This window comes from Molossus molossus, unplaced genomic scaffold (assembly GCF_014108415.1).
Source record: "Molossus molossus isolate mMolMol1 unplaced genomic scaffold, mMolMol1.p scaffold_m16_p_3, whole genome shotgun sequence".
NCBI lineage: Eukaryota > Metazoa > Chordata > Mammalia > Chiroptera > Molossidae > Molossus > Molossus molossus.
The window spans coordinates 13,342,808-13,354,643 of NW_023425366.1; positions in this window are offsets into that span (position 1 = coordinate 13,342,808).

The following is an 11,836-nucleotide window of genomic DNA, read 5'->3' on the forward strand; positions in this document are numbered from 1 at the left end:
TATCCTCACCCGAGGAGATTTTTCCATTTTTTGTTCAAATAGAGTGGGAGGAAGAGAGAGGGAGAGAGAGAGAAACACCGATGTGAAAGGGACACATTGAATGGCCGCCACCCACACGACCAACCAGGGCTGGGGACAAACTGCAACCGAGGTACATGCCCTTGGCTGGAACCGAACCCTGTCTCTCTGGACCACAGTCCGACATTCTAACCGCTGAGCCAAACCGGCTAGGGCTCATCTTTGGATTTTTGTCTTTAAGCTATTATTAGTGTTGGAAGGCACAGGTTGAGAGTGGTCCTGTCATTAAAAGACAGAAACGCGCCCGGTTAGTGTGACTCAATGGTTGAATGTCGACTCATGCACCAAGAGGTCACGGGTTCCATTCCCAGTCAGGGCACATGCCCAGGTTGTGGGCCTGATCCCCAGTGGGAGGCATGCAGGAGGCGGCGGGCCGATTGATGTTCTCTCTCATCAATGTTTCTATCTCTCCCTCTCCCTTCCTTTCTTTTCTCTCTAATATCAATAAAGAAAAAAAAAAAAAGACAGAAATGCCTTCTGAAGGACATACTTCTGCTCATTAGATGAATAATCTAACCTGGATTTAGGCTATAAAACTCTACTGTCTTGATTCACAGGGACTCCCTTTTGGAAAAAAGCCACATGACTGCGACTTTAAGGTACTGAGGACACAGATGCTGAGCAGACAGTGAGTTAGGAGCTTCTGTCTGATTCACTGTACTGGGCAGACTCAGTCCTCTGGGCCTGTGAAACGGCTAAATTAGCAAAGATAAACGACATCCCCCAGCGTGTAAAACAGAGAGTCTTGGAAAGACGTGTGACTTAGTCTCATCATTACAGTTACGTGACAATCTCAAAATGAGAAAAGAGGTGGGGCATTTGTGCCAGTCTCTGGGAACCTCTCTTCGGGCAGATCCAGTGACAGAGATGGGTGCCCTGTTTAGAAAGTCACACTCTGGACTATCCGCTCAAGGGAGGTGCCAGAGCACAGAGCCAACCGAACAAGACATCATCTTTCCCCTCCCTCTGCTAATACCTTTTAGTTTTGTTTTGCATTTTCCAACATCTTCCAAAGTAAAGGAAGTGTGACAATTTGGGGCATCAGATAATAATTTGTGTCCTCGTTTCTCATCTTGTCTTGAATGCTTGGTGAGAAAACTGGACGCCTGATTCACAGAACTTGGTATGTTTTGTGTATTGAGCTACATGTGCAACCTTTCGGGAAAACTGTAGCCGGGCCAGGTGGCTCAGGTGGTTGGAGCACCGTCCCAGACACCAAAAAGGTTGAAGGTTTGGTTCCTGGGCAGGGCACATACCCAGGTTACAGGTTTAATCCCTGGTCAAGTTGTGCATGGGAGGCAAGTGATCGATGTTTCTCTCTCTTTCTCAAATCAACAATAAAAAAATAAAGAAAGCTATAATTGTAAGTCTCTATAAACTAATTAAGTGTTCAAGGAGAAGTCACAAATTGTATCTATCACCAACATAGATCTCAAGAACTACTCACAGGTTGTTACTCCATGGGTGAATAATTTGGGTGATGTCTCTTTAAATTCTCTTGTTTATCATTTAAGTGGACTATCATTTCGATTGTATCTCTTTCCTTTAGTTGTGAAGATGTAAAAGAACAAAGCCTAGACACAATATTTTGGTACAGCATGTGCTAGTTTGCTCAGGGGATTTCCACTGGTGTGCTTGCTGTCTTTGGGTGGGGCAGGAGATGCCGAAGGACCTCAGAGAGAAACCTAGATACAGCATGGGGCGCTCAAAGAAATGAGAAGACTCACTCGTCCTTCTAGAGATGACGGGGACAATCGTGCCTTCTCTGCTCTCTTCACCCAGATCTCGTTAGTCCTTGGGAAACAGAGAAACTGAGGAAGGACAGCCTCACTCCATCTGTCCCCCCAGGAAGAGACATTTGCGATATCGCTTTGTCATTACTGCCCACGAGAGAAGTGGAAAGATAAGGAAGCCAGATCAAGAAACGCACGCGGGACACCCGAGCCTCCAGCTGTGGAACCAGGATCTGAGCACTGAGCTGGGGGTGTGTCCTCCGCACGGGGCTTGGTTGGAGCATACTTCTCTCATCGCGGCCTCTTCTCTTCCCTCTTCCACAGCGTGTCTTCCCTTAGCTCCCGGTGGCTGTGATGCGCGGATCACAGGACGGGAAGGCGTCTGATTGTTTCTCGTGCACGAGCGGCACACGGTGACCTGCTAGGCTGCCCAGTATCAGTCCCGCACATCTCTCGTTTCCATCTTCGTGATTGTTCAGACCGCTTGCTAAACCGACGAAACACATCAAGATGTTATTTTTATTTTTGCTTGGTAATAAGTTAAGTGCCCTTTGTATATAACGCGTCCAGTTGTACAGAGCTCAGATTAGTGACCGTGCAGCTGGAGACTCCGGGATGTTAGAGTCGGAGGACAGCACCCTCTTTATCTGATCATTGGTTGCTTGTCGACTTGGTAAAAGTCCACCCCAGGAAGTCTGTACTTTTTTCTTTTTCCAATTGATTAAGGACAAAAATTTTTCTGGGCAAATTCAGGCTGAGCATCTGAACTTATCACTAATCTTCACCATCTGAACTCTTCCCAGAGGAACAGAAATTTCATTTACTTCCTTGACAGAAATCAAGTTAGTGGGGCAGATACTAATGCATCACCTCTTTCAGCACCCTTGGGAAACTCTTGCAAGAGCAAAAGTATTTCTCTGGGTCCGCTTTTAGATAAAACTTATAAACTAACTCTTAAACATTTAGCAATTTGTCTTAAATGCGAAAGATTTAAAAGTCACTCACCTTGCGATGGAACACTGAAAAACAATAAAGTGAAACAACAAATACACCACAGTAATAATAATAAACAGTAACTGTTGCTGAAGGAATATCCTGGAAAAATCTGATGTTTGGAAAATGCTCACAAACTTCCAAAACATGTTCCAGGAAATCTGTATGAACTGCCCCTCCTCCTATGGTCACTTACCTGCTTTCATTAACGGTTAGATTTGACCCCTAACAGAGCAAATAAACTTGGGCCCTTACCTTTGCTGGAAAAAGGAAATCCAGGCCAGCTCAGTGGAGTGACTGGGGACCCCCAAGAGCTCTGGGAAAAGAGAAATGAAAACACCCAAGGGGTCAAGGAGGTGAGGCTGGGTGTGGGGAAACCTAACCTTGGTCTAGTCCTGGATGACTGTTCTTCAGTATTTGATCAGTGCGTGCTGAGTCAGTCCCTGGGGCTGCAAGGGGGAGTCCCAGCATCATGAAGTTTCATTTCCAGGAGCATAATATTTTCCTTGTTGTGGCTCTTCTTTCATTTCCCTTTCCTCCTTACCCCACGTCTTCAGCCCCATGTCTTGCTGTCATTGTGTTCTTTCTGGGTAGAGTTTGAAATGTCATAGCTGTTTTGCTACTACAAGGTTTTAGTCTTGGTCTTTGGATGCAACAAAAATGGAACCTTTGAGTGCCAACTGTTCCCTCATTGCTGAAGACATTTCTGCCAGAAATGAAGTATGTCGATGACGGGACATGGCCAAATTTTGATAAAAATCTACACAAGAGTGTCCATCCTTGGGGAAGGTGACCTGCCTCTGGCAGTGGCTGTAGATCCCGGGGAGCAGCTGGCTCAGGTGTGGATCTATCAGTAGCTCAGAGTTCCTCTCAGGTCCTTCCCAGAAGGCAGTTCATGGCGGGATCCTGCTCCCAACCCTGACGTCCGCCACAGCCTCCCACAGAGAAAAATCTGGCTGAAGTGATACCACCCCTGGCCCCTGGCCCCACACAGGTTCCCTTGCCTTGGGGTGGACTTCTGTCCTCCCACAAACCACTTTCTAAGGGACGGCAGGGCTGATTGCTACACCTGCATTGGAACCCAGGCAGCTGGGAAAATTGGTAAGAGCCCCCAATCCTATGTCATGTGCTTCCCCTGCCCTGTTAGAACCCAGCATCTCCGTGGAAATCAAATCCCTAAGAATAGCACTGATAGCCTGTAACTTCCCAACCTGAATATGTACAGTGATTCTGAGTAATAATGTTCATGGAATTGCCACAGAGAAGCAGCGTGTGTTCCTGAAAAAGAAGAAACGAGAGGTCTATTTATTGCCAAACTACATGACCCTAGGCTAAGTCACTTCAAGAAACTTTCCAAGAAAATGGGAAAATAGTACCTGCTTCTGCTTACCTACATGTAAACCTTGACTTAGCAGTCTCAGAAGACCTTGGAATTTAATTTAGAATTTGTTATTGTTGTATTGGTTGGGTTATGCTGCTGAAACAAGGAGACCTAGAAGTATGGTGACTCTGACAAAGGTGAGATTTACTGCTCTCTCAGAGTAGATGATCCACGGGGTAGGCAGCTCCATGAGTTCATCCAATTAGGAACCCAGACTAGCCCTTCATTTCACAAGCTATTTTTCTTGTCTACGAATTTGAAGTTAGCTTACCAGCACATTACAGCACATGGGAAGTACATACAAACGAGTAAAAATGAATCAGTTTCTTTTTCAAGGACATGATCTGAAAGCTGCATGTATCACTTCTACTCTTATGCTATTGGCCAGAAAGTAGTCACTGTGGCTACTTTATCGGCAAGGGAGAAAGGAAAATGTGGTCTGAAAAGGACTAACCTCTGCACTCAAATAAAACTGGAGTCTCTATTAGTAAAAGGAAGAAGGGGGGAATGCATTTTGGGGAGAACAAGTAGCCTCTGCAAGAGTTGCATAGTTAGTTGTTATACAAAAGTATGTCCACGAAGAACATAGGCAATAGTACCTCTCTTCACCTGTAGGAGAAGAGAGTAAGCATTTTATTTTGGGATTAAAGGATGTGAAATGACCTGTCAGGTGAGTGGACCTAGATTTGGGCAGGGGGAGCTTGCACTAGGCCACTGGGGAAGTAAGACTTGTAATATTTATACCAGGGTCATTTTCTCTAATCTCAGATCTCTGAATCCAAGAATCAAAATTCTAAAGGCAAGATTCTAATCGGGGCGCTCCACGAATCTCCTAAAACTAAGCAATATAAGAGGGTACAAGTTCTTTTCATTTTATTAGACTATCACAAGGAACTCTGACCCCAAATTTTAAATTCCAATTCACTGACCTGGGGGGGGGGGGCGGTGAGGGCACCATGCTAAAGCAACTGAGTTGTCATCATGGGGACCGTGGACTGTGAGAAACCCAGGCAGCTGTATCTGAGACTCTTGACTTGCATTTCTGGGTTCTGAGACACTGCAGGGTCCTAGCTAGTTCTCCCACCTCAGCTCAGCAGAGCAGGAGCTATGTCCAACAGTGCGCCTCCAGCAGTGAGGATTTGCGCTGGTCTCTACCTTCCTGACTCAGGAGCAGGTGGGAGAAGCTGCTCGTTCTTATTCTACCTCCAGTGACTGGGGGGAGGTTGGCCTTCCTCCCGGGGAGGCTTCTTTTCTCTTCTTTCTATGCACTGCAAGTGCCTTTCCCAAGCAACTCCCTTTCTTTCTACAAACAGCAGTCTGTTCCCTGGCTTGGCCCGGGTCTGTGATTTCCTAGCTAGACTCTCTTCCGCTGCTGGAAGCAGATCGGAGGGGATTTGTTTCTGCTAAGTGAAGAATGATGAAGGGGGCAGGCAGGGAACTTCAGACTTTGTACCAGGACACATCGTGTGCTTGCTTTTCACTGAAAGGACTCTGAGTTCTACCCGTTCATTATGAGACGTTGAATTTTGCCTGCACTGATGATTTTACAATGTCTCCCACAAAGGCAAAGTCCTATTTTAAGTTAAAAATCTGAGGTCATTCTGAGCAGTGCTTCGTGCCCACATTTTCAAGGTCCATCATAAAGATTTTAAAGGTCACCAAAGAGTGTAGGAGGGAAGAGGAGGAGGCTGAGCCAGGGTCCTGTGGTTCTAGCTCAGAATCGTGATGTTATGGAAACATTAATCACTGCTGTCTCTCTTTCCTTCCCATATGTCTTACATCCCCTTTGTGCTTTGTCAACAAAAGAAACATCCAAACCCTTGAAGAATTTTGTGAGTTTATTTGAGCCAAACTGTTGACAAATGCAGGGAAGCAAGACCTCAACGGATTGAGATAATGCTCCCGAGAATGACAGTTTTGCTCCTTAATTTATACATTGCAATCAGAAAAGAAGATGCAAACGGATTACATGAAATCCACTGGTGATAGATTAGGGAGGTGGGAGAAAGCAAAGCCGGGGGGTGGGGGGGTGGGGAGGAGATCTCTGGGATTGGATGAAAAGTAAAACGATAGGCACATTCTTCTTTTAAATAGGTGGGTACAGGCCCGGCTGTGTGGCTCAGTGGTTGAGCATCGACTCACCAAGAGGTCACTGGTTCAATTCCCAGTGGGGGCACATGTCCAGGTTGTGGGCCCAGTCCCCAGTGGGGGTTGTGCGGGGGGCGGCCAGTGATATTCTCTCTCATTGATGTTTCTATCTCTTTCTCCCTTCCTCTCTCTCTAAAATCAATAAAGAAAAAATAAAAATAAAAGAATAGGTGGGTACAGGATAGTTAATAGTCAACAATTAACATAATAACAACAACGAAGGGATTTGTGGTTTCCACCCTGGTGTATAGGTTGTGCCTCTTATGGGAAAAAGGCCCCAAATTCCAAAGGTATGTTTCTTAGGTGCAAAAAGAAAAGGCAATAGGCTCTATTAAGGTGAGAACTGACCTTTGTCAGGGAAGGTGCCAGCCTGGGACTGGAAACCAGACAACACATGGGTCCAGGCTGCCTGTCACTACTCGAGCCAACGAGGCAGACATAAGGCAGAAGCGAATCTGAGTGTTTATTCCAATACTGCCAGCAGTGTGGGAGAGCAGTGGCTCACCCCGGAAAATCGGCTCTGCCCTCCTCGCTTGCCAGCTGCCTTTAAAGGGGCGAGAAACAATGACTGTGAGAGAGGGCGGTTGGGCAAAATGGAAACAATGGGTGAACTGTTTTCAGGCAACGGGCGAGGCATGCTGGCCGGGCTGCAGGGCTGGCCCAGTGAGTCACAGCCACAGTCCAGTGTGCAGCGTCCTGATCGATAACCCGGGTGTTCACCCTTCCAGGACGCCAGGCAGTCCCCCTCGTCCTCAGAGGAAGAAACGGACAGCGTTCTGGAGGTCAGCCCCCGAGGTGCACACCTCCAGCCAGGTCTTCAATCAGGGAGAAACGACCACTGTTCACATTGCAAAGGACGATGAACATTTCTTGTAACTATGGCTCGCACGCCACCGTGACGAATTCTCTGTTGTGTCATTCTCTCCCACTCCTTTCAACTTGACTACTTGCCATAAACTGCTGTTAGTTAAACAGTTTGCGTCTCAGGCCGTCCTCTGTGGTGACTTCAGTTCTCTGCGTTTGCAAGGCTGTCACGCAGGTCTCCCCTGAGCTTGGCAGGTCAGTATGTGGCCCCTTTTCATCCACGGTTTTTACTTCTTTCTCTTCATAGAAGAACCAGGCATTCTGAACTCTTGACTCAAGGTGTTACCATAGTTAACTAATTATTGATGGGAAAGGAAGCAAAGGGGGTTCAGACACTATGGAACATATTGATTTGGGAAGCAGAGACCATTTGCTTCACCAGGAAGAGACAGAGCACACTCCCTCCAGGGGAGCAGAGCATTCCACTTAAGGATTCACAGCCCTCCCGTCCGCTCCTGGATTGGGGTGGGGGGAAGGGGAGGTAAGCACATGCTCAATAAAGTCAAAATGGCACAGGGAGAGGTCCTTGACCATAGAGGCCTGTGAGTCTAACCTGGGAAAGGGATCATTCATCAAGGGGTGGACCCCACTGACAGCCTGTGATAGTTTGGGAAGTTGATTGGTCATTTTGATCCTCATCTGAGGATATTTTTCGGTTGATTTTCAGATAGAGTGGAAGGAAGAGAAACATCAATGTGAGAGAGACACAGTGATTGGTTGCCTCCCGCACGACCCCAACTAAAGCCCAGGATCAAACTGCAACTGAGGTACGTGCCCTTGACTGGAATCGAACCCGTGACTCTTTGGTCCACTGGCCAATGCTCTAACCGCTGAGCCAAAACAGCCAGGACTGATTGATCATTTTGAAAAACCTCATGTTTCAAATCTCAGGTGAACGAAGAAGCTCTCCCTCCGTGTGTGTGTGTGTGTGTGTGTGTGTGTGTGTGTGTGTGGTGTGTGATCTGCTCTCACCCCATTTGTTCTTGTTCTCTCCTGTGCAGGTCTAGTGGTCACTCAGGGCCCCTCGGAAGACTGTGAGGGCTTCAAAGGACTATGAAGCAAAAATTCTGGACACTGACCCTTGTCTTGACCTTGCTGAAGACAAGGGTGTCCTTTTCCCATGGCCGGACAGACGGAGATGGGACATTGGAAGCCCAGGGCAGGCATCACAAATAAGGCACCATACCACCACACCAGTCTCTCAGGTGGGAATCCTTGAAATGCTGTCCTCAGGACCCTGTGAAAGAGACTATTCTCCACCCACAAGGGCAAAAGGCACTAGTTGAAACCATTGAAGAAATGAGTCTCTTCCAGCTTTTGAATTGCAAAAGCCCAAGCTTTGGAGGCAGTAAAGAGAAGAACAGCATGAGGAGGATCACAAAAGAAAGTATTCTCACCTTCTCAGCACCCTAAAACATCCGGCCCATCCCTCACTCTAGGGAAGGATTCACACTGCGGAGGGAGGATGGAGAGAAGGGACGGGCCAAGAGGGCATGTTCCCAAGGCTAAGAGGTGGCAACTGGGAGATGGAGTCCACAGCTGCCACTTGTCTGCCAGTCTCTGGGATCTCTTTGCAAGATCAACCAGAGCCTCATCTCTCCACCGCGGGGACCCTGCGCACCACATGCCCAGAGTTCTACCAGCCCTCCTTCCCTGGGGGCCAGTGAGGGTTTCATTTCAACAGCCACCAATGTCGCCTCTGAACGCCCATCGGGGACACTGCTCTAATGCGGTCTGGATTCCCCCCAGATGAAGTTTTGGGTAATTGCTAAATCCAGAGAAGAAAAAACAATACAGTCTTGGACATTCAGATGGGACTGGAAAGAAGGAAAAGACAATCCCTGGGCCCCGAGGCAGGACTGAAGGAGAGACGGCAAAGTAATTTGAGTTGAGTGGCTGTTGGTCAATTTCATTAGGAAATCCAAATAAAGAAAAATGAATTAAGTTCCCTAAACTCCTGTATAAAAAAACATTTTCTACTTAAAATCCCTATGGAAAAGAAAAGTTCAATTCCACCAAACCAAGAGAAGAGGATTTGCAACAGGTTGTTGAGGACAGGGAGTCAGAGTGGGTAGCTTGTGTCTTTCTAGGAATACACCCATCATCTAGGTTTATCTAATTTATTGGCATGCAGTTGCTTATGGTATTTCCTTCTAATCCTTCGCATTTTTGTGCGCTCATGAGTGACGTGTGCTCTTTCATCCCTGATTTTAGTCATTTGAATCTTTTGTCTTTGTTGTAGATCAGTCTAGTGAAGGGCTTGTGTAAATTTTGCTGATCTTTCTAATCTACCATAGGTATATATTTTTAAGAAAATCATAGAGAGGAGAGAGGAGGGGAGGGGAATTTCTTGTTGAGTGCCGTGACCTGCACCGCTAGTCGAACCACACCTGAGTAGGGGCAACGAAAGGCTGAGAAAGACAGAGACTGAGGGAAGAGCTGGGGCCAGGTGGGACCCTGCTCTCTGATGGAGGAACAGTGACTCCCAGCGAGCTCAGCAAGTTTATTACATAGCCAATTGAAGGAGGGGAGAAGTTTAAAAGCTTTATTGTCTTCAAACCCCAGATGTTTCTCCTCCTCTCAGCCCAGGTCCAGATTGTTGATACATTGTTGCCCTTGGCTCATTAGGCCTCTGCAGCCTTACCTGCAGCAGGGCCAACAGGAGGCCAGGGACTAATAGCTCCATGGCCAGCCGGCAAACACCACAGGAACAAGAGACCTCGGCTCAGCCAACCTCCACCGTTGAGAACATCCCTTAAAGCCTCATTCGGATATCTGACTGGGGAAAGTGTTGCTAACAAAAGTCGAATTTTTGTATTCCAGCATGATTACCCAGAATCACAGCACAAATACAAGAAGAGATGAATCATAGTTCAGATGATGTGATTGGGAGAATTATATGCTGTTCATGGGATTCCAGTGAGATTGATTTAAAAATAAAAATCTCTCACTTCACATTAAATGATACGCTTGCAAGTGTGCACAGGGGATGGAAATCTCTCTTCTTTGAAATTGTGTTTCATTTCACGGTAGAAAGCATATCTGACTTACAATGGGACAAGACTAGTGTGTGGCGGGTTTTCCAAAGGCATTGTGAGAGGCATGGGTGATCACGTATGGCTATACAACAGGTTTTAGTATCGGTGGACAGTTGACTTTCTTTAAGAATAAAAGTGGCTGGCCCTGGCCAGTGTGGCTCCGTTGGTTGGACATCATCCTGGGCACCAAAAGGTTGCTGGTTCAATTTCTGGTTAGGGCACATGCCTGGGTTTTGGGCTCGATTCCTGGTAGGGGGCGTGCAGGACACAGCAGATCGATGTTTCGCTCTAACATAGACGTTTCTCTCTCTCCCTCTCCCTTTATCTCTAAAAAAAAAAAATCAATAAAAAAATCTTTAAAACAAAGAATGAAAATGGCTGATGTATGTATGTGGAGGAAATATGGGCATGGGTACAGAGGGCTTGAGTAGCCAGACAAGGGGTGAGGGGCCAAGGAGAGACAGATGCTGAACTGATGTGAGAACTTCCACATGACATAAACCTCTAGGTAAAGAGAGTCTCAGGCTATGTTATGGTGGTTTGCACTGTATTAATAGCTCTGTTCCCAGTTCCCAAGAAATCGGCAGTAAATTTTATATTAGTCATCAGTGCTTAACTGCATGTTTGTGTGTGTGTTTAATGTGACTCATTTTAGACCGGCTGTGAGGAAGAAACAAGATTGTGAAAGGTATTTGATGATTTTCATAGCTCTAGGCCTCTGTGCAGGTCCTGGGTGGGGGAGGGGCCAATGGCAGAGGACAGCGGCACCACCTTTCTCCATAGCTAGTGCCTGTCCCTTGTTAATGTTTAAGTATAATGCGACTCCTTTTAAAATCTCACTTTGAAAAGAAAATTTCACACTTTGATAAAAAAACATGAGACTAGATGATTTCTAAAGTCATTTCTATGGAGTCACAGAATAAATGTGACTAAAGTAATGACATTAGAAGAAAGCTGATCTTTTGTATTTTTTAGCAGTTTAAAAAACTTTTTTATTAACAATAGGTACAGGATAAACAGATGGGGGCAGTGAAAACTCAAGAAATGACAATTTAAAATTTTAAAGAAGCAAAGTTTACTTTTGCCACTTATGAACCCTATCCCTCAATTCTGTGGACTTTTGTCTTTGTCTGATAGAAGCTTTGGCATTGACTTTATCTTTCCATCTGCTTTCCTTTGCATTTTCTCTTGTTATTCAAAGTGAAACTGGAGGTTATAGAAATATCAGTAAATAATAAAAATGATCCAAGAAGGTAAAGTTCAGCTGTCCTCCCTTCTTTTGACTATGGTGTTTAATATATTCTGTCCTTGGCTGTAGGCGAAGAGAGAGAACAGACAATAACAACCTTGTATAATAGATGCTTCCCATACCTGACTCTTCAGATAACCAATGGTCTCTGTTTCATTTCAATATACTGCTGATCACCAAGGCACACTGCTCTGACGAGTGGAATTGTTTTTTTACCAAATATAAATTGCATTGGTCTGCAAACTTGTTTTTGCCAGATGTATTTGTTATCATAATTGCCCAAGTTAGTTAAAGACTACATAAACTGGTGGCCTATTCATATAATATAAAAATTATTATCTCGAAGATTCCA